Source organism: Triturus cristatus, chromosome 4_1, assembly GCF_964204655.1.
Source record: "Triturus cristatus chromosome 4_1, aTriCri1.1, whole genome shotgun sequence".
Lineage (NCBI taxonomy): Eukaryota > Metazoa > Chordata > Amphibia > Caudata > Salamandridae > Triturus > Triturus cristatus.
The window spans coordinates 302,647,760-302,671,648 of NC_140585.1; the positions used below are offsets into that span (position 1 = coordinate 302,647,760).

At 42.2% G+C, this 23,889-nt stretch overlaps 1 protein-coding gene across 1 annotated transcript in view; it reads right to left on the minus strand.

Moving 5' to 3' along the window:
* LOC146854821 (adenosine deaminase 2-like) overlaps positions 1–23,889 on the minus strand; it is a 447,289-nt gene that overhangs the window by 42,866 nt on the left and 380,534 nt on the right. The gene's annotated exons all lie outside the window — the stretch shown is intronic.

Here is a 23,889-nt window from a genome sequence, read left to right on the forward strand (position 1 = left end):
CAGGATGTCAGTCAGTGGTGACCTGCTTCTGATTTGCACACAACCCCGAGCAGGGCCTTGTGCTCCCCACAGCAGGACCCAGTGTCAGCCATCTTGTCAGTCATTTTCCACTCCCTGTAATGTGGGCATGTTTCAGAGAGGTCTTGATGGGCCAATCAGGAGGGGGAGCATTATCTGTGACTACAGGCCCCATCATGCTTTTGGATAAACTCACTTCACCTGCATCCCCACTATTCCTTCCTGTCAGTCAGCTGCACTGTGAGGTGGTGTGTTTGTGGTGGCAAACTGTCTGGCAGGGTCTATTTAGCTTTGTGCCACTGGCTTGCTCTATTTTTTTGTAGGTTGGTGCATGTCATGACACAGTTCCCAGTCACTATGAGATGGCAAATATTGTGTGTGTCTGACTGGCATACACATCTTGGGATGATTATCTATTGGTTACTGTAGCTTTGCTTGCGGTGCATGGTTTCACTGTCCCCTTGCCACACAATCTTGGGTATGTTTTTGTGTACTCACCAGGCTCTGGGATGTCTGTTAGGCCATGGACGCTCTCTGGTGGTAGGATGTCCCGCACCTTCTCCTCCCAGGTCCTGAAGTAGACTGGTTCGGCAGGAGGGCCACCGCCGGTGCACTGGCTCAGGGCGTGATCTTTTTCGATGAGTATCTTGACCCTCCTGCGCACGTCATACCACCTGTTCTGGATATCATCCTTTGTGCGCCTTGCTGGTGCTTGAGTGTTCACCTTGTCCACAATCCTCGCCCACATCTTGGTTTTCAGTGAGATGGGGGTCCTTTGGACCAATGTACCAAACAAATGTGGCTCTACTCTGATGATCTCGTTTACCAGCACTTCTAAATCACTATCTGTGAACTTTGGATTCTTCTTTGGGGGCATGGTGATGGGTGGTGGTGGTGGTGAGGGATGTGTGTGTGAGGATGCAAGTGAGGGTGGTTTGGTGTTGGTTTTGGTGGGTGTATGTGTGTGTGCTTTTGAATGAGGTGCTGATGGTGTGTGAGTTTTGTGATGGGTGAGTTGTGAGTGTGTCTGTGGTTGCTGTGTACTGGTGTTTGCTGCTGGCTGTATCTCCTGTTTGCAAGGGATGATGGTAGTGATTGTAGTCCTTTATATAGTTGGAGTTGTGGGTGTGTCTTTGTCCCATCTTTTTCTATTTGCTATTTATTGGCTTTGTCATTGCTTGTTTGGTCCTTTTTTTGTCTTTTTTCCTTTGGGTTTTGTAGGCATGAAGGAGACGTTCATGTGACGGAAACGGACGCTGCTGTTGTCTCGTGTGGGCTTCTCCGCCTCGTTCACGCTGCCTATCTTCTGTGTTTGATACGCGTCGGTCGCGGCGGTCTCTATTACTTGTGTGCCCGGTTGTCTGTGCGTGTCTGTCGTGTGGCTTGGTCTCCGTGCGAGTCGGTCTGGTTTTACACGCATTTCATCGTACTGCGCGGATCGGACATCGCGGGTACCGGTCGGTCGGGTTCATTCCGTGTTCGTGTCGGTTGGTGAAAATCGCGGCGGTTTTCCGGCCGGATCACTATTTTCCCTACGGCTCGGTCGTACAGCTTGTATTCCGTACGTGTTGGTTGTAATTCACTCGTGTTGCATTGTACTGCACGGGTCGTACGGCGCTGGTCCGTGTCGGTCGGTATTCAGTCCGGGTCCGTTTCGGTCGGTTCGTTTTGCGGACAGAATCGGCCGCTAGGTAGTAATCAGAATGGCAACAGGGATCAACTTCCTAGGTCCTGAAGATATGCTTAGGGGTAGGCTTCGAGACATGTCGACCAGAGAGGGATTTGCCCATTATAGCATTTCTTCCTCCTTCTTCCCCCATTTTTACTAATACCAGCTATATGGAGCATTACAATTCAGTTTCTCCACGCAGTCAGGTATTTTTTAACTTACTCATTTTCTGACCCTTCCACTCTCACACCAAACACATTATTTCACTTCACAAAAAAGTGCTCCTGCATACATCCCGCAGCGGGGCGGGAAGGACCCGATGATGAAACATGCCACCAAGGGACCTTTTGGTGGGTGAGGGTTATTTTAGAAAACGTAACATTTCTCCCAAGCTAGAAACCGAACGGTTCACTTGGGTCTAGTCACTTTCGGTAAGGATAGCACGGTCTTTTAGAATTGAGAGTGGAAAGTGCAATATACAGCTGATGGAATGGATGTATTGACTTATGTGAATCAATTCCATCAATTCGCATAGATTCTACAATTCCATCAATTCTACATAAATTGAAAGAACTCAAATGATTGTTTTTCAATGAGGATTACAAAAGAGATTAGACATTAGCTGCTTTGCTTGCAACACCTTACTTAATTTTCTGATCTCATTGATTGAAAACAGTTAATTGAATATTGGCTACAGGAAAGACATGTGGAAAGAAAGAAATGATGAAGGATAATTCTAATTTTGCCAGCATTTCTTCAATTAATCAACCAGATATTTCAGTTGCCTCAAGATAAACCTATGCAAGCAGGGGTAAATAATGGCCTGCTGACATAGAATAAAAAGGAACACAGGCGAAAGGCTGGACTGTGCCTCTATTGTGGTGATGCTTTGCATATGCTTCAGTCTTATACTAAACAATTGTTGAAAAAGGTATAAAGGGTCCAATCATCTCCTGAGAAAGAGTAAAAACAGAAGCTTGCTATCTTTCATTTACTGAATCTTCTATGAATAACACAGACAATCCTTTGCTTCTCCTACCAATTACCCTAAGATGAGAAAAAGACAATGTTATTAATGCATCACCACTAATGGATAGTGGCAACTCTGCAGTGTTCAATGATCTGGACTGGGCCAATATGCATAATATTGAAAAATGTTAAGAAAGTTCCTAAGATGATACCAATTGTTGATTGTTCACAGTTACCTTCCAGTGAAAAATACCTCTTTGCCTTTGAATTCTCTTTTGGAGATCATAGTGAAGTCCTTTTTTTACATTATAGCTTTTCCCTAGAATGCGATAATATTTGAAATTCCATGGTTAAAGAGGCATAATTCATAAGTCATCGGGCGTACTAGAAAATCTTTCTTAATATACTTTTATCATGACTATTGCTATGCTTCCTGAAGTTATTGGTCACCAAATGATATGATAGAGAATGCCATCCTCCTTTGGCCCTGTGTCTTCTTGGGTCTTATGTCAGGTGAGCACTGCGCTACTACTATTGTGGTCTACTTTCCACCAACCCACCAACTTTTCTGTTAACCAATTTGGGGTGATTGGGGGCCCAAAATGGGGAAGCTGATATTGCAGGGGGACAAGGATGTTGCTCCCAAGCCAACTCGTGGCACCACCCTGGATTCTTTCTAGGCCCGTGATGTAGGGGTGAACAACGAGGAAATTGATTTGGCAGAGCGGCAATTATCCTGGGATGCAGGGGAGAGCCCTAGTACTTTGCCATCAGCTCTAGCAGTTCAATAAGCCCTCCATTTCTATTCAGGCCCTGCTGATTCTCCTGTGGATCCACTCAATCTCCCAGAACGTCCCCTGTGACTCAGGAGCATCTGACCATGAACACCTCACCTGCAATCTTAAATAACAGTGTTTGTGAGCCTTCGGCCAAGAGAAAGCACCAACTTAAACTAACTGGGAACACTACGCGACAGCCTAATACCTCGTGTCACTGAGGACCTTCTGGGGATCATCAGGATAATTTGGCATTTCCCAATCCAGGTTTGAATGATATTTTGGATCGACTCAAAGATGTTATCATGCAGTGTATTGCCCGACTGATGGAAAGACTACTTTTAGTATTGCAGATTTGACCAAGTTCTCAACTACAATTAACACAAGCATCAATTCTCTTTCCCCCTTAGTTTTTGCCAACTCAGCCCTTTCAATTGTTCTTTGTACTGACGGTGGAATGGTTAGGCCCCCTGGTCCTTATTCCTCCCTCTCCACCCCTTCTGCCAATACAATAATAATAATAATCCACATTTGTAAAGCGCAAACAATCACCCGTAAGGGTCTCTAGGCGCTGGGGGCCGTCGGGAAGATTAAGCAAGCTATTGCCCAGAGTCACATGGTGCTGGGCTAATCTGCCACCGGTGCCGGGGATCGAACCGTGATCCCCAGATTCCGGAGTTAGTCGCCCTGGCCGCGGCGCCACACCTCTTCCTCTTGATGCGATCACCCAACATCCCAACCTACCAGCCATTGAGGCAGTTGTGGCTCTTCCACCTAGCAGAGAGCAGTCCAATAGCTCTTCGGTTAGTTATCATGGTGGTGAGTCCAATAGGGGTCCAGGAGAGGGCTACCAGTCTGATAAAGGCCTACATAGTCTTAACCTGCCACAAGCCTGCTGCCGTTACATGGCGATCATGACCGGGTTTCCTCAACTTAACCCAAATGCCATGAAATCTATGCTCCAGCTGAAAAATAAAGTGTGTCACCGGTTGTCTCGAAATGACAACTTTACTATTAAAGAAAACTGTGCCATCTTTTTTGTGAGGAGGGTGGGTTGCGTATGCCCTGCGGCAGAAAGCCTGAAGGGGGATTGTCTGGTCAACAGTTGTAAGTCACCAAGTTTGGCCAGGCGCTTGCTTCCTAGCACCAACATGCAGCACCCATGGGATAAGGGCATAAATATTCTCCTGCTTGGTTTCTTTTATCACCATACCCACGTGCCAACATCACCCCGGCCCACAGACCATAGAGAATACACTAGTGCCCACAACAAACGGATTTCTCCCTCTGTCAGATCTAGATTTTAATGACTGACTTGCAGGTACCCCATCCTTACCACCCATCCCAATGGTTAATAGGCTACACTGCCATCACATCCTGATGCAGCCACGCCTTCTCACCACCAAGAGTCAATAATGAGGTTTCTCTGTTGGAAGAATGCAGGTATTAAAACTAATCTCCTGGATCCTGAATGGTTAAGTTCATCTCCCAGTTCTTCAAATGTTCCAAAAACTACTGAACGGATTTACACCAAATACCAGAAAGTGTGATCTGTGTAATTAAAACTAGCTTTCTGCTAAATTTAGTGTAATTCTGTTCAGTGGTTCGGGCTGTAGGTGTGTTGATAGGCCCTATGGGAATTAACATTGAAAACACAGCCTTTTTTAACCCCATTTTTCTCAGACCCTGCTTCACAAATCGACCCAAAACCTTCCCTGCGCAACAAGAATCACCGGGCTATTTTTTTGAGGAAAGTTTTGTGAAGATTTATAAAATTATGCCAAGATATAGGCAAGTCAAAAAATACTATTTCTATGGAAACTGGATCCTAACTAAGGGCGGGCGGAGCTTGAAAAAAGCTCAGTGGAACACCGCTCCCTCCCATGCACAAGATGTACAACGTAGGGTTTTTTCATAGAAGAAGGATGCAGAGGAGCAGGGAGGAGATCGGCCAGGCAGAGGAGAAGGAAGCCATGCAGGTAAGTGCTTTTTAAAAAAAAGTTAAATTAATTTGGGAGGGTGGAGGGGCTGTCTAACTCCGCAAACTCTGGTGGCAGAGCGGAGTTACCCGCCTGGGGTTAATCATAACTATAACTACCTACTGGCAATTGCCAGCCGGTAATATGCATATAAATATATATATACAGTGCTGCTACCATCGCTTTCTATCAACAGAACGGAGCTCCAAGTAAAGCTTCAAATTGTTTATTCCATATTTCGGCAAGCGTGGCAGATCACCATCTTGCTGCAATATGGAATAAAACAATTAGAAGCATCACTTGGAGTGCCGTTCTGTTGACAGAAAGCGACTGAAACAGCTCTATGTAAATACGTTCAGGCGTGGGCGTTTTACGAGCACCCCTGGCGATTAGCTTACACACCAGTTGTCCGTGAAAATCTGGGCGATATATATATATATATATATATATATGCAAATTCACTGAAAAAACCATAGGTTTCACACAAGTTATAGTTAGCTGTACATTTCACTCGTAAAAAACCAATGAAATTCCACGTTATAGTTAGTGCAGGCAACTATAACTCACGCGACCGCAATCCTCTGCTGATGACATATGTGTCTTTATGAAAAAAAAATATTTGTAATATATGTATAGCTAAAATTTAATGGAAGAAGACATGGGCAAATAAGTGTCTAAATACAGTATTAGCATCAGCAGAGGATTGCGGTCGCGTGAGTTATAGTTGCCTGCACTAACTATAACGTGGAATTTCATTGGTTTTTTACGAGTGAAATGTACAGCTAACTATAACTTGTGTGAAACCTATGGTTTTTTCAGTGAATTTGCAAGGTTTTTTAAATGCTAATTCCTAACTATAACGTGTGTGAAACCTATGGTTTTTTCAGTGAATTTGTACGGTTTTTTAAATGCTAAGTTACTTTACGCCATTCGTGCCGTGTGCGCCCACTTCACGCAGTTCGTTCCGTGCGCGCACAGTGAGCACGCCGTGCGCTTCGCGCACCGCGCGCCCACTTTACGCAGTTAGTGCCGTGCACGCACGGTGGGTCTCTACAACCTTTGGCTTTTTAAGTCAATTTCTAAGGTTTTTTTCATTTTATTTCCTAACAGTAACCTGTAACCTGTGTGCGAGTGAGTGCATGAGTGTCTCAGTGAGTGGGTGTGTGAGTGTCTATTTGGATCTGAGAATGGCTGCTTAAGTGTCTCACTGGATGTGTGAGTGGGTGTGTTAGTGTCTGAGTGGGTCTGTGAGTGGGTCTGTAAGTGTCTGAGTGGATGCATGAGTGTCTGAGTGAGTGCCCCATTGGGTCGGCGAGTGGGTGCTTTACTGTCTGAGTGGTTCTGTGAGTGGGTGCATAAGTGTCTGAGTGGGTCTGTAAGTGGGTGTGTTACTGTGTGAGTGAGTGTACATATCTCAGTGGGTCTGTGAGTGGGTGTATCAGTGTCTGAGTGGGTCTGTCAGTGGGTGTGTGAGTGCCTGAGTATGTGAGAGTGTGTCTAAGTAGCTGTGTGAGTGACTCAGCCACAAAGGAACCACATATGCCCATTTAGCCAGCAAGAGTCCACAGTTTTGCACAAAATAGCTACCCAAGTAGAGTACATTCTACTGGTTAAGTACTAAGTGCGCCCTCCTTGGTAAATGCCCAGTACGTATTCTACACTACAGCTGTGTAATGGAGCAAGAGGAAATTTCACGAGTGACCTTGTGCGCATTTAGGCAATGTGCTTGTTCCTGGTGTTTCTTTATCCAGAAACATGTGTTAACATGAATCCTCCAATAGAGAAGACAACGAGCCTACAAAGAGGTAAATCTCCACCAAACAAGAGTCTTTCCTCTTAACAATTTGAAGTAAGTGCTTCCTTGTTAAGCTGTGCATCATCCCTACAAAAAGCAGGAAGACCTCTGCATACTACTAAAGTTGGAGGGCTAAATGGGTGAAGCGTCCAAGTGATTTGCACTTTTCCATACTCATAGTCATTTAAAGGGAGAACGATGGACTCTGCTCTCACCGGGATGATTCATCCACCTCCAAGAAGGATTTCAGATTGTTTTTCAGTATGGAATTGATTTGCCTTCACGAAGCTCAGGAGTTAAGATCATATGTCCTTTGAAGAAGTACAGCTTCAATGGGGGCGCCTGCTTTGTTTATATGTGTAAGTGCTTACTGTTGAGATTTCATTTGTGTGAATTGAGCATCAAGGACAGAACAGCCCGGGAACCTCATCCTCTGGGGCCCGACCATGACTTAATGGGGGGGACAGACTGCATGGCTCCCCCTTCCCGGGGTGATTGTGGCCACGGGGAATTTACATATATTCAAAAGGGGGCAGTGCAGCACCCCTCCCTGGTCTGAATTCAGCCTGGGCCCAGCCAAAATACAATGGAGGAGGGGGGCCACCATCCCCTAGGTCTCGACTTAATTGAATAGGAGATGGTGCTGTGGCCCCTCCCTGGGCCGATTTCGGTCCCAGGGACTCCATCCACCATGTGTCTCTGGGTGCCCTGGTTCCAGCCAGGTCACCCAGGGTGCAAGATGTGGGCTGCAGGGAGGCCTCAGGGCCCCCGCGGTCCCAGCCTGCTCCCCACTTCTTGTGGTAGCCGGCAGTGCTGCTGCAGACAGAGAGCTGCTAGAAATGCAGCTCCCTGCATGCATGTGAGAAGGGAAAGAGATAAAACCTATGCTTCCAGCGGGCGAGAGCACTTTGACAGTTCCCGCCTGCTGGATCCAGATTGTTGGCTTTTTGTTGGGTGGGAGCAGCCAGCTTGTGCCAAGCAAAAGCAAACAGCTATGCCTCGTTGGTGGGTACCTCAGGCATGAGCCAGCCCTGGGGGTTGGCGGACCCTAGGGCCATGTATGGATCCAAGAGGGGTGCCACACTGCCCCCCTCCTTTCACTTAAAAGGGCCTGCATTAGGAAGGTGGTGGTCCCTGGGCAAAGAAAGGGCCAGTGGTGGTCCCCGGGCTTCTTAGAAACCCAGGAAGGAGTACGCGCAGCCCCCTGTATTATTCAAAACACAGCCGTCAGGAGGTGGTGGTCCCCAGGGCTCAGTTTCCTTTTCTATAAAATGCTCCCGCGACCTAGCCCACCCAGGGGCCCTTTTCAAAACAAGAACCAGAGCCCGTGCCTGCTTTAAAAAAAAAAGAAAATCTGCAATTTCGTGAATTTGCAGCAAACGTTTTTTTAAATAAATGTTTTTTGACCTATTGGAGTCCAGGGGCAAAACAAGAGGGGCCAGGGTATTACTGCCCCATTATCTTTTTTTTTTTTTTTTTGTGGACTCGGCTGAAGCCAAAATGGCTGCCAACACATTTTGGTGTTGGCAGCTAATCAGAGCTCTGCTAATCTCTGCAGAGGCTCACCATTATTGGGAAGGCTTCGCGATCGTAGATATACAAATTTGGATATCCTTTAATTTCTCAACAAGAGCTATTGAACAGATTTACACCAATCTGCATACCCAACTCTACCTTTCTGCCAAATTCAGTGTAATTCCAAGCAGTGGTTCAGGCTGTAATTGTGTGCAAAACTCTTGTGGGAATTAACATGGGAAACACACTTTCTTTTTCACCCCCCCCCCCCTCCCCTTTTCCTCATTCCCTGCTTGACAGAACACCCTGAAACCTTCCATGCACAACAAGAATACCCTTGCAGGCATAGAGTGACGCATAAATTATGCAAAAAAGAAGAAGAGAACTCTGGGAAGTTCTCAAGTTTAGTTGGAAGGCAGCTTCTGTATAGAGCACCCTTAACACCAGCGACACTCTAGATTTGCTCACCTCAAATGTTTGCTTTTCTATCAAAGGTTTGAAGCAGTGCTATCCATGCCGAGATAGAAAGGGACAAAGTCTTTTGCCATTTCTACAGCAAAGTCTTTAAGCATAGGAATAGCACAGTGCTATCAGTGAAATGATTAAAAGCAACCCCAGGCACGTGTTTTGCTGTCACTACAGCTCTTCAGAGAGGACTAGCTTTGTCAAGACACAAGGGAGCACCCAGTATAAGTCAAAAGAATACCCTTGCAGGCATAGAGTGACACATAAATTATGCAAAAAAGAGAACTCTGGGTAGTTCCCAAGTTTAGGTGGAAGGCAGCTTCTGTATAGAGCACCCTCAACACCAGCGACACTCTAGATTTGCTCACCTCAAAAGTCTGCTTTTCTATCAATGTTTTTAAGCATAGGAATAGCACAGTGCTATCCACGCCGAGATAGAAAGGGACAAAGTCTTTTGACATTTCTACAGCAAAGTCTTTAAGCATAGGAATAGCACAGTGCTATTCATGCCGAGCTGTTAAATGACAAAAGCCATTTAACACTCCAAGCACAGTATCACAGCTTTGGATTGGTAAAATACCATCCATGCCAACCTGAAATGAATAAAAGCAACCGCTGACACATGCCTCGCTGTCACTACAGCTCTTCAAATAAGTCTAGCTTTGTCCAGGCACAAGGGAGCACCCAGTATAGGTCAAAAGAATACCCTTGCAGGCATAGAGTGACACATAAATTATGCAAAAAAGAAGAAGAGAACTCTGGGTAGTTCCCAAGTTTAGGCAGAAGGCAGTTTCTGTATAGAGCACCCTCAACACAAAGTCTTTGTCCCTTTCTATCTCGGCATGGATAGCACTGTGCTAATCCTATGCTTAAAAACTTTGATAGAAAAGCAGACATTTGAGGTGAGCAAATCTAGAGTGTCGCTGGTGTTGAGGGTGCTCTAAACAGAAGCTGCCTTCCACCTAAACTACCCAGAGCTCTCTTCTTCTTTTTTGCATATATATATATATATATATATATATATATATATATATATATATATATATATATATATATATATATATATATATATCCGAACGCTAAGATACGGAAGTCTGGAGCTTCTCAAGTGGCGGTCCCGGATGGGCTCCGTTTCCCATATATTCCACACGCACACCTTCGCAATTCCGAAAGAAATTCCAGGACTCTCAGGATTCGTTAGAAAAGGATTTATTGGGCTGTGTCACGCCTCACCAACGCGTTTCGCTTGATAGCTTTTTCACGGTATGGCGGCAGTCTCGTTTTCCCTGTTTACATACTGCCTCAAAAGGCTGACATAAAGGTAGGACTGAATTAATACAATGTTATTATGTTGTAAGTACAGGCGCCATCTTGGCATGTTGTTAACTAAAGCGAAATTAATGCGCAATCTAAGAGATACAACAGCATAACATGGGTCATGAATAAAATATTAAGACCTAGTTACAAAAGCAAAACAATATCACAAAATGTTTTATGTTGGCAATGTAATATATTCATAGTGCATTTGGAAAATTGAGTTCAATGTCAGTCACTAATTGTCAATAAAGCATTATTGACGTTTTGAATTTCATGCCCAAGTGGGCTTTAGTTACACCGAATCACAATGCCAGAGAAGGAATTCAGTCTGATGCGACTGATCACGTTTTAAAATGAAGTTGTCTCAAACTTTGCAACTAATCACGTAATTAAGTTATATACACGATTAAACAACCTATTTTGTGAGTGATACTCATATTAAATCTTTTCACAATTGCGCTGAAAAACGATATCCTTCTTATAATCACCACAGTAATATCAACTCAAGGAACTTTAAACCACAATAAGTTCACGTTTCACTTGATCTTGGTGTTGACTTAAGGCACAAATGTCATGCTCTTTCGGTGCTGTTACTAACCTGCATCATTCAGTCTCGCCCAAGTGGGCCAAAATGACATTGGGCTCGTTATCTATGCAAACTTATATCAATAATCAATTGCTGTTGAAATCTCTTAAACAATTCATCTTTTACATTTTAACATTGTCCTACATTACGGGAAATAGAGGCATCCGCCTCAATAGAAATTCATTTTAACTGTACAGGCTAAGATCCCTTATCCTGGAATAGTTCTAAACATATCAAAAATCACAATAAAAAATATATGTGTTAATAGCAAGATAACATCTAAATAAGCAGAAAATAGATCAGCACATGATTCTTACAACAGTTACAATTATCATAAGTGTACAGCCATTTCTTCACTCGAATTGAGTCCCTCGGGCATCATAGTGTCAAGATCGATTATGTATCTTGATTCCAGGCGTCTTAAAAGGCGCTGTCTGTCACCTCCTCTGTCTTGCCGTACAATTGCATCTATAACGACATAGGATAAAAGTTTTTCATTTTGCCCATGTACACTAAAGAAATGACGGGCTACAGGGTACTGCATATCATGTTTTTTAATCGCGCGTAGATGTTCTAGGACTCGTTTCTTGGCTGGATGTATTGAGCTACCTATATACAATTTGCCACATGGGCAAATTAAACAGTACACACAATAATCAGTTTTGCAACTGAAATTTCCTCTAATTTCAAAATCTCTCTTGTTGCCTGATACTCTGAGTTTTTTGCAATCTACACTTTGGGCACACGCCTTACATCGTTTACAAGTAACAAAACCACTTGATCTTGTTTGGAAACCGGTATTGGTGGCACTGATCATGTTATTGCACAATTCATCTTTCAAGGATTGACATCTGCGAAAAGTTATCTGTGGTGAATCATTTAAATATTCACTTAGAGTCAAATCACTTTTTAAAATATGCCAACTTCTCTCAAAAAGTTTCCTGATTTGAAAAGCATTTTTTGAAAAAGTGGTAATAAATCTGACAGAATCTTTAGATTCAGGTAATACAGGTTTAGAGTGTAAGAGATTAGATCTAATTAATGAATCTGCCTTGGTGATCGCTTGTTTGATTATCTTATCAGAGTATCCACGTTGTTTGAATCTTATGCTCATTACAATTTTCTCTTGTTCATATTCTTCAGTGGTACTACAATTGCGCTTAGCTCTGATTAGTTCCCCATAGGGGATGCTTCGAATCAGGCTGGATGGATGAGCGCTCTGAGCATTGAGTAAACTGTTCCCGGCTGTTTGCTTTCTATGCAACTTTGTAACAAATGAGTTGTTAGAAACCAAAATCTCCACATCCAAAAATACAATCATAGACTCACTAATTTGGGAGGTAAATTGTAAGTTCTTGTCATTATTATTGAGAGAGTCAATGAAGGTTAAAACTGACTCCTCATCACCTTTCCAAATTAAAAATATGTCGTCTATGAACCTTGCCCATATGACGATCTTATCTTCCTGAGCTTCCCAATTTTGGGACACCTGCTCCTCCCACCAGCCCATGTACAGATTGGCATAGCTGGGGGCGAAGCAGGTGCCCATTGCGGTGCCTTGGATTTGTTTATAAATGTTATTGTTAAATAGGAAGTAATTGTTTGTCAAACAATACCTCGTCATTTCCAACAACATTTCAGTGTGGGCTAGTAATGAAATCGGCCTGGCTCTTAAAAAATGTCTGACGGCCTGGATCCCCAGGTCATGTGGTATGCTTGTATACAGACTGGTGACATCCAAGGTCACCAGTAAAAAGTCATCTTCCCATACCACCCCATCAATCAATGTCAGGAAGTGTGTGGTATCCTTGAGGTATGCCGGTAAAGCACTGACAAAGGGTCGTAAATAATGGTCAATGAACTTAGATGTTGCTTCAAGTTGAGAGCCCATAGAAGACACTATGGGTCTCCCTGGTTTCTTCGAATTTTTGTGCAACTTGGGGAGCAAGTACAATACTGGAAGTTTAGGGTGTTTACAATAGAGACTACGAAATTCATCCCATTCAATTAAACCTGCATCATTCCAATTAACCAACATTTCATTGTATTTGGTATATGAAGCTGACACTTCCGAATGATTGCTGACCATGTAACAGGTAATATCATCAAGTTGTCTTTGCCCTTCCTTCAAGTAATCAACTTTGCTCCACACCACCACATTGCCCCCCTTATCAGAATTTCTGATAAAAATAGAATTATCATTTCGTAATTCCTCAATAGCTTTGTATTGTTTAGGGCTCAAATTACCTTTAGAGTTATTTCCTAACTTGAATCTCATTTTTTTGAGTTCCTTAGTGATGGTTCTATCAAACACCTCGATTGCATCACAATGTATAGATGGTATGAAGGTGGATTTAGGTTTAAATTTACTTGGTTCTGCATGGTCAACCACTGTGCCAAGCGCTTCCAAATTCCTTGCTGGGTCTTCATCATAAGGAATATTGGTATCTAACTGTGCCAAAATATGTAAATTTTCAATATCCGAAATACACAGTGATCCCGAGTCTCGTGGGTTAATGTTAGGCTTGGTGGTTGCTTGAGCGTGAAACCATTTTTTTAATTTAAGTTTTCTCAGAAAACAAAAAACATCAATGCGAGTCTGAACGTAATCCAGGCGTCTAGATGGACAAAAAGATAGGCCTAAGGAGAGTAAATTAGTATCAAGAACTGATAACTTACGATCCGATAGGTTCACCACATTCATTTGGCACCCCTCCTGGCTCGTGTTGACAATGATGTTGTTTTGTTTAGTTCTCCTCTTTCTTCTCCTTGACCGGGCTTCCTTGTTCCTGCGGTTCCGCCGCGCCCACTGGTTCTCCCTCGAGCGCCACGTCCTCGGCCCTGCCGAAAATCCTGTTCACCTTGTGCTGCATTCATCTTGGCTCTTGTCATCATTTGGAATTGTTTTAGAAAGTTGTTCTTACCCAGGTCGCTATCTTGTATGCTCCGTGCTAGAGTTTCTCCTGAGATTTCAGAGACATTGCTATCCGATACATCACTCTCCTCAGTGAGTTCTTCCCTTGCTGGTTTTTGAGGAAGTTGATTTAATTTTGATGATGTTGATTCATTGAAGAGGTGGTCATATTTTTTATGGAATGTTAAAGTTCTACCTGCCTGGTAGTCTTTATAGTCTCTGATAAACTTTCTTTGTTTTTTACAGGTAATTTCGTCTTCCAATTTGATGAGCTTTATTTGAACCTTGGCCATAAATCCATCGAATACTTCCTTGGAAATCAACTTTAAAAGTTCTTCATTAATTTTATCAATTTCTTTAAAGATCTCAGCCCGATCTTTTAGGGCATACTTGATAAGAATTCTCATCATTACTGTAGAGCATTCTTTAGAGTTGCCTGCCCATTCTTCAAGCATCTCTGGATCTGGATTCTCGTGGGTGGGGACTGTGTAGATACGAAGTCCTCTAGGAACACGTCCTACATCGATGTATTTTTGCAGTGATTCAGCCTCCCACCACTTCGACAGTTCTTTTTTATGCAGCTTTTCCAATTTGTCATAAAGAACCTGGATCTGAACTTCCTGGTTGATAGCCGTATGTTCCTGGCTCGGTAGATTAGCACTCAATGATCCATCTGATATTTGTGTGAAGAATAATCTGTTAGATGTTTCTTTTCGTTTGGCTTCTATTAGGGATGCCATTACAACAAAGGCGTAAGTGACACCTGCTCCAAAAAGTCCTTAATTCACGTTATCCTGTGCCCGCTGACTAGCTGGTCAGCTTACAGTCAGCACGGCTCCACTCCGCTCGACATGCAACAGCGCGTCCAAAGCCACCCAGGTTCCAGTTCGGACGGATCCACCTCCGTGGCGTCGCCCTCCGGTTCCCTTAGTTCGGCTGCAATCAACTTGTTGGAAGTCTCGTTACGTGCGGAAATCCACACCTTCGATTGTGGTAGCGCCGCGTTCACTCCTGTTTTAGAGGATCGCTGCAGTGTCTAGCGGGTAGCTCCAGTCTTGCAAGTTCATCCGAACGCTAAGATACGGAAGTCTGGAGCTTCTCACGTGGCGGTCCCGGATGGGCTCCGTTTCCCATATATTCCACACGCACACCTTCGCAATTCCGAAAGAAATTCCAGGACTCTCAGGATTCGTTAGAAAAGGATTTATTGGGCTGTGTCACGCCTCACCAACGCGTTTCGCTTGATAGCTTTTTCACGGTATGGCGGCAGTCTCGTTTTCCCTGTTTACATACTGCCTCAAAAGGCTGACATAAAGGTAGGACTGAATTAATACAATGTTATTATGTTGTAAGTACAGGCGCCATCTTGGCATGTTGTTAACTAAAGCGAAATTAATGCGCAATCTAAGAGATACAACAGCATAACATGGGTCATGAATAAAATATTAAGACCTAGTTACAAAAGCAAAACAATATCACAACATGTTTTATGTTGGCAATGTAATATATTCATAGTGCATTTGGAAAATTGAGTTCAATGTCAGTCACTAATTGTCAATAAAGCATTATTGACGTTTTGAATTTCATGCCCAAGTGGGCTTTAGTTACACCGAATCACAATGCCAGAGAAGGAATTCAGTCTGATGCGACTGATCACGTTTTAAAATGAAGTTGTCTCAAACTTTGCAACTAATCACGTAATTAAGTTATATACACGATTAAACAACCTATTTTGTGAGTGATACTCATATTAAATCTTTTCACAATTGCGCTGAAAAACGATATCCTTCTTATAATCACCACAGTAATATCAACTCAAGGAACTTTAAACCACAATAAGTTCACGTTTCACTTGATCTTGGTGTTGACTTAAGGCACAAATGTCATGCTCTTTCGGTGCTGTTACTAACCTGCATCATTCAGTCTCGCCCAAGTGGGCCAAAATGACATTGGGCTCGTTATCTATGCAAACTTATATCAATAATCAATTGCTGTTGAAATCTCTTAAACAATTCATCTTTTACATTTTAACATTGTCCTACATTACGGGAAATAGAGGCATCCGCCTCAATAGAAATTCATTTTAACTGTACAGGCTAAGATCCCTTATCCTGGAATAGTTCTAAACATATCAAAAATCACAATAAAAAATATATGTGTTAATAGCAAGATAACATCTAAATAAGCAGAAAATAGATCAGCACATGATTCTTACAACAGTTACAATTATCATAAGTGTACAGCCATTTCTTCACTCGAATTGAGTCCCTCGGGCATCATAGTGTCAAGATCGATTATGTATCTTGATTCCAGGCGTCTTAAAAGGCGCTGTCTGTCACCTCCTCTGTCTTGCCGTACAATTGCATCTATAACGACATAGGATAAAAGTTTTTCATTTTGCCCATGTACACTAAAGAAATGACGGGCTACAGGGTACTGCATATCATGTTTTTTAATCGCGCGTAGATGTTCTAGGACTCGTTTCTTGGCTGGATGTATTGAGCTACCTATATACAATTTGCCACATGGGCAAATTAAACAGTACACACAATAATCAGTTTTGCAACTGAAATTTCCTCTAATTTCAAAATCTCTCTTGTTGCCTGATACTCTGAGTTTTTTGCAATCTACACTTTGGGCACACGCCTTAAATCGTTTACAAGTAACAAAACCACTTGATCTTGTTTGGAAACCGGTATTGGTGGCACTGATCATGTTATTGCACAATTCATCTTTCAAGGATTGACATCTGCGAAAAGTTATCTGTGGTGAATCATTTAAATATTCACTTAGAGTCAAATCACTTTTTAAAATATGCCAACTTCTCTCAAAAAGTTTCCTGATTTGAAAAGCATTTTTTGAAAAAGTGGTAATAAATCTGACAGAATCTTTAGATTCAGGTAATACAGGTTTAGAGTGTAAGAGATTAGATCTAATTAATGAATCTGCCTTGGTGATCGCTTGTTTGATTATCTTATCAGAGTATCCACGTTGTTTGAATCTTATGCTCATTACAATTTTCTCTTGTTCATATTCTTCAGTGGTACTACAATTGCGCTTAGCTCTGATTAGTTCCCCATAGGGGATGCTTCGAATCAGGCTGGATGGATGAGCGCTCTGAGCATTGAGTAAACTGTTCCCGGCTGTTTGCTTTCTATGCAACTTTGTAACCAATGAGTTGTTAGAAACCAAAATCTCCACATCCAAAAATACAATCATAGACTCACTAATTTGGGAGGTAAATTGTAAGTTCTTGTCATTATTATTGAGAGAGTCAATGAAGGTTAAAACTGACTCCTCATCACCTTTCCAAATTAAAAATATGTCGTCTATGAACCTTGCCCATATGACGATCTTATCTTCCTGAGCTTCCCAATTTTGGGACACCTGCTCCTCCCACCAGCCCATGTACAGATTGGCATAGCTGGGGGCGAAGCAGGTGCCCATTGCGGTGCCTTGGATTTGTTTATAAATGTTATTGTTAAATAGGAAGTAATTGTTTGTCAAACAATACCTCGTCATTTCCAACAACATTTCAGTGTGGGCTAGTAATGAAATCGGCCTGGCTCTTAAAAAATGTCTGACGGCCTGGATCCCCAGGTCATGTGGTATGCTTGTATACAGACTGGTGACATCCAAGGTCACCAGTAAAAAGTCATCTTCCCATACCACCCCATCAATCAATGTCAGGAAGTGTGTGGTATCCTTGAGGTATGCCGGTAAAGCACTGACAAAGGGTCGTAAATAATGGTCAATGAACTTAGATGTTGCTTCAAGTTGAGAGCCCATAGAAGACACTATGGGTCTCCCTGGTTTCTTCGAATTTTTGTGCAACTTGGGGAGCAAGTACAATACTGGAAGTTTAGGGTGTTTACAATAGAGACTACGAAATTCATCCCATTCAATTAAACCTGCATCATTCCAATTAACCAACATTTCATTGTATTTGGTATATGAAGCTGACACTTCCGAATGATTGCTGACCATGTAACAGGTAATATCATCAAGTTGTCTTTGCCCTTCCTTCAAGTAATCAACTTTGCTCCACACCACCACATTGCCCCCCTTATCAGAATTTCTGATAACAATAGAATTATCATTTCGTAATTCCTCAATAGCTTTGTATTGTTTAGGGCTCAAATTACCTTTAGAGTTATTTCCTAACTTGAATCTCATTTTTTTGAGTTCCTTAGTGATGGTTCTATCAAACACCTCGATTGCATCACAATGTATAGATGGTATGAAGGTGGATTTAGGTTTAAATTTACTTGGTTCTGCATGGTCAACCACTGTGCCAAGCGCTTCCAAATTCCTTGCTGGGTCTTCATCATAAGGAATATTGGTATCTAACTGTGCCAAAATATGTAAATTTTCAATATCCGAAATACACAGTGATCCCGAGTCTCGTGGGTTAATGTTAGGCTTGGTGGTTGCTTGAGCGTGAAACCATTTTTTTAATTTAAGTTTTCTCAGAAAACAAAAAACATCAATGCGAGTCTGAACGTAATCCAGGCGTCTAGATGGACAAAAAGATAGGCCTAAGGAGAGTAAATTAGTATCAAGAACTGATAACTTACGATCCGATAGGTTCACCACATTCATTTGGCACCCCTCCTGGCTCGTGTTGACAATGATGTTGTTTTGTTTAGTTCTCCTCTTTCTTCTCCTTGACCGGGCTTCCTTGTTCCTGCGGATCCGCCGCGCCCACTGGTTCTCCCTCGAGCGCCACGTCCTCGGCCCCGCCGAAAATCCTGTTCACCTTGTGCTGCATTCATCTTGGCTCTTGTCATCATTTGGAATTGTTTTAGAAAGTTGTTCTTACCCAGGTCGCTATCTTGTATGCTCCGTGCTAGAGTTTCTCCTGAGATTTCAGAGACATTGCTATCCGATACATCACTCTCCTCAGTGAGTTCTTCCCTTGCTGGTTTTTGAGGAAGTTGATTTAATTTTGATGATGTTGATTCATTGAAGAGGTGGTCATATTTTTTATGGAATGTTAAAGTTCTACCTGCCTGGTAGTCTTTATAGTCTCTGATAAACTTTCTTTGTTTTTTACAGGTAATTTCGTCTTCCAATTTGATGAGCTTTATTTGAACCTTGGCCATAAATCCATCGAATACTTCCTTGGAAATCAACTTTAAAAGTTCTTCATTAATTTTATCAATTTCTTTAAAGATCTCAGCCCGATCTTTTAGGGCATACTTGATAAGAATTCTCATCATTACTGTAGAGCATTCTTTAGAGTTGCCTGCCCATTCTTCAAGCATCTCTGGATCTGGATTCTCGTGGGTGGGGACTGTGTAGATACGAAGTCCTCTAGGAACACGTCCTACATCGATGTATTTTTGCAGTGATTCAGCCTCCCACCACTTCGACAGTTCTTTTTTATGCAGCTTTTCCAATTTGTCATAAAGAACCTGGATCTGAACTTCCTGGTTGATAGCCGTATGTTCCTGGCTCGGTAGATTAGCACTCAATGATCCATCTGATATTTGTGTGACGAATAATCTGTTAGATGTTTCTTTTCGTTTGGCTTCTATTAGGGATGCCATTACAACAAAGGCGTAAGTGACACCTGCTCCAAAAAGTCCTTAATTCACGTTATCCTGTGCCCGCTGACTAGCTTGTCAGCTTACAGTCAGCACGGCTCCACTCCGCTCGACATGCAACAGCGCGTCCAAAGCCACCCAGGTTCCAGTTCGGACGGATCCACCTCCGTGGCGTCGCCCTCCGGTTCCCTTAGTTCGGCTGCAATCAACTTGTTGGAAGTCTCGTTACGTGCGGAAATCCACACCTTCGATTGTGGTAGCGCCGCGTTCACTCCTGTTTTAGAGGATCGCTGCAGTGTCTAGCGGGTAGCTCCAGTCTTGCAAGTTCATCCGAACGCTAAGATACGGAAGTCTGGAGCTTCTCACGTGGCGGTCCCGGATGGGCTCCGTTTCCCATATATTCCACACGCACACCTTCGCAATTCCGAAAGAAATTCCAGGACTCTCAGGATTCGTTAGAAAAGGATTTATTGGGCTGTGTCACGCCTCACCAACGCGTTTCGCTTGATAGCTTTTTCACGGTATGGCGGCAGTCTCGTTTTCCCTGTTTACATACTGCCTCAAAAGGCTGACATAAAGGTAGGACTGAATTAATACAATGTTATTATGTTGTAAGTACAGGCGCCATCTTGGCATGTTGTTAACTAAAGCGAAATTAATGCGCAATCTAAGAGATACAACAGCATAACATGGGTCATGAATAAAATATTAAGACCTAGTTACAAAAGCAAAACAATATCACAACATGTTTTATGTTGGCAATGTAATATATTCATAGTGCATTTGGAAAATTGAGTTCAATGTCAGTCACTAATTGTCAATAAAGCATTATTGACGTTTTGAATTTCATGCCCAAGTGGGCTTTAGTTACACCGAATCACAATGCCAGAGAAGGAATTCAGTCTGATGCGACTGATCACGTTTTAAAATGAAGTTGTCTCAAACTTTGCAACTAATCACGTAATTAAGTTATATACACGATTAAACAACCTATTTTGTGAGTGATACTCATATTAAATCTTTTCACAATTGCGCTGAAAAACGATATCCTTCTTATAATCACAACAGTAATATCAACTCAAGGAACTTTAAACCACAATAAGTTCACGTTTCACTTGATCTTGGTGTTGACTTAAGGCACAAATGTCATGCTCTTTCGGTGCTTTAAGGACTTTTTGGAGCAGGTGTCACTTACGCCTTTGTTGTAATGGCATCCCTAATAGAAGCCAAACGAAAAGAAACATCTAACAGATTATTCTTCACACAAATATCAGATGGATCATTGAGTGCTAATCTACCGAGCCAGGAACATACGGCTATCAACCAGGAAGTTCAGATCCAGGTTCTTTATGACAAATTGGAAAAGCTGCATAAAAAAAGAACTGTCGAAGTGGTGGGAGGCTGAATCACTGCAAAAATACATCGATGTAGGACGTGTTCCTAGAGGACCTCGTATCTACACAGTCCCCACCCACGAGAATCCAGATCCAGAGATGCTTGAAGAATGGGCAGGCAACTCTAAAGAATGCTCTACAGTAATGATGAGAATTCTTATCAAGTATGCCCTAAAAGATCGGGCTGAGATCTTTAAAGAAATTGATAAAATTAATGAAGAACTTTTAAAGTTGATTTCCAAGGAAGTATTCGATGGATTTATGGCCAAGGTTCAAATAAAGCTCATCAAATTGGAAGACGAAATTACCTGTAAAAAACAAAGAAAGTTTATCAGAGACTATAAAGACTACCAGGCAGGTAGAACTTTAACATTCCATAAAAAATATGACCACCTCTTCAATGAATCAACATCATCAAAATTAAATCAACTTCCTCAAAAACCAGCAAGGGAAGAACTCACTGAGGAGAGTGATGTATCGGATAGCAATGTCTCTGAAATCTCAGGAGAAACTCTAGCACGGAGCATACAAGATAGCGACCTGGGTAAGAACAACTTTCTAAAACAATTCCAAATGATGACAAGAGCCAAGATGAATGCAGCACAAGGTGAACAGGATTTTCGGCGGGGCCGAGGACGTGGCGCTCGAGGGAGAACCAGAGGGCGCGGCGGAACCGCAGGAACAAGGAAGCCCGGTCAAGGAGAAGAAAGAGGAGAACTAAACAAAACAACATCATTGTCAACACGAGCCAGGAGGGGTGCCAAATGAATGTGGTGAACCTATCGGATCGTAAGTTATCAGTTCTTGATACTAATTTACTCTCCTTAGGCCTATCTTTTTGTCCATCTAGACGCCTGGATTACGTTCAGACTCGCATTGATGTTTTTTGTTTTCTGAGAAAACTTAAATTAAAAAAATGGTTTCACGCTCAAGCAACCACCAAGCCTAACATTAACCCACGAGACTCGGGATCACTGTGTATTTCGGATATTGAAAATTTACATATTTTGGCACAGTTAGATACCAATATTCCTTATGATGAAGACCTAGCAAGGAATTTGGAAGCGCTTGGCACAGTGGTTGACCATGCAGAACCAAGTAAATTTAAACCTAAATCCACCTTCATACCATCTATACATTGTGATGCAATCGAGGTGTTTGATAGAACCATCACTAAGGAACTCAAAAAAATTAGATTCTAGTTAGGAAATAACTCTAAAGGTAATTTGAGCCCTAAACAATACAAAGCTATTGAGGAATTACGAAATGATAATTCTATTGTTATCAGGAATTCTGATAAGGGGGGCAATGTGGTGGTGTGGAGCAAAGTTGATTACTTGAAGGAAGGGCAAAGACAACTTGATGATATTACCTGTTACATGGTCAGCAATCATTCGGAAGTGTCAGCTTCATATACCAAATACAATGAAATGTTGGTTAATTGGAATGATGCAGGTTTAATTGAATGGGATGAATTTCGTAGTCTCTATTGTAAACACCCTAAACTTCCAGTATTGTACTTGCTCCCCAAGTTGCACAAAAATTCGAAGAAACCTCCAGGGAGACCCATAGTGTCTTCTATGGGCTCTCAACTTGAAGCAACATCTAAGTTCATTGACCATTATTTACGACCCTTTGTCAGTGCTTTACCGGCATACCTCAAGGATACCACACACTTCCTGACATTGATTGATGGGGTGGTATGGGAAGATGACTTTTTACTGGTGACCTTGGATGTCACCAGTCTGTATACAAGCATACCACATGACCTGGGGATCCAGGCCGTCAGACATTTTTTAAGAGCCAGGCCGATTTCATTACTAGCCCACACTGAAATGTTGTTGGAAATGACGAGGTATTGTTTGACAAACAATTACTTCCTATTTAATAATAACATTTATAAACAAATCCAAGGCACCGCAATGGGCACCTGCTTCGCCCCCAGCTATGCCTATCTGTACATGGGCTGGTGGGAGGAGCAGGTGTCCCAAAATTGGGAAGCTCAGGAAGATAAGATCGTCATATGGGCAAGGTTCATAGACGACATATTTTTAATTTGGAAAGGTGATGAGGAGTCAGTTTTAACCTTCATTGACTCTCTCAATAATAATGACAAGAACTTACAATTTACCTCCCAAATTAGTGAGTCTATGATTGTATTTTTGGATGTGGAGATTTTGGTTTCTAACAACTCATTGGTTACAAAGTTGCATAGAAAGCAAACAGCCGGGAACAGTTTACTCAATGCTCAGAGCGCTCATCCATCCAGCCTGATTCGAAGCATCCCCTATAGGGAACTAATCAGAGCTAAGCGCAATGGTAGTACCACTGAAGAATATGAACAAGAGAAAATTGTAATGAGCATAAGATTCAAACAACGTGGATACTCTGATAAGATAATCAAACAAGCGATCACCAAGGCAGATTCATTATTTAGATCTAATCTCTTACACTCTAAACCTGTATTACCTGAATCTAAAGATTCTGTCAGATTTATTACCACTTTTTCAAAAAATGCTTTTCAAATCAGGAAACTTTTTGAGAGAAGTTGGCATATTTTAAAAAGTGATTTGACTCTAAGTGAATATTTAAATGATTCACCACAGATAACTTTTCGCAGATGTCAATCCTTGAAAGATGAATTGTGCAATAACATGATTAGTGCCACCAATACCGGTTTCCAATCAAGATCAAGTGGTTTTGTTACTTGTAAACGATGTAAGGCGTGTGCCCAAAGTGTAGATTGCAAAAAACTCAGAGTATCAGGCAACAAGAGAGATTTTGAAATTAGAGGAAATTTCAGTTGCAAAACTGATTATTGTGTGTACTGTTTAATTTGCCCATGTGACAAATTGTATATAGGTAGCTCAATACATCCAGCCAAGAAACGAGTCCTAGAACATCTACGCGCGATTAAAAAACATGATATGCAGTACCCTGTAG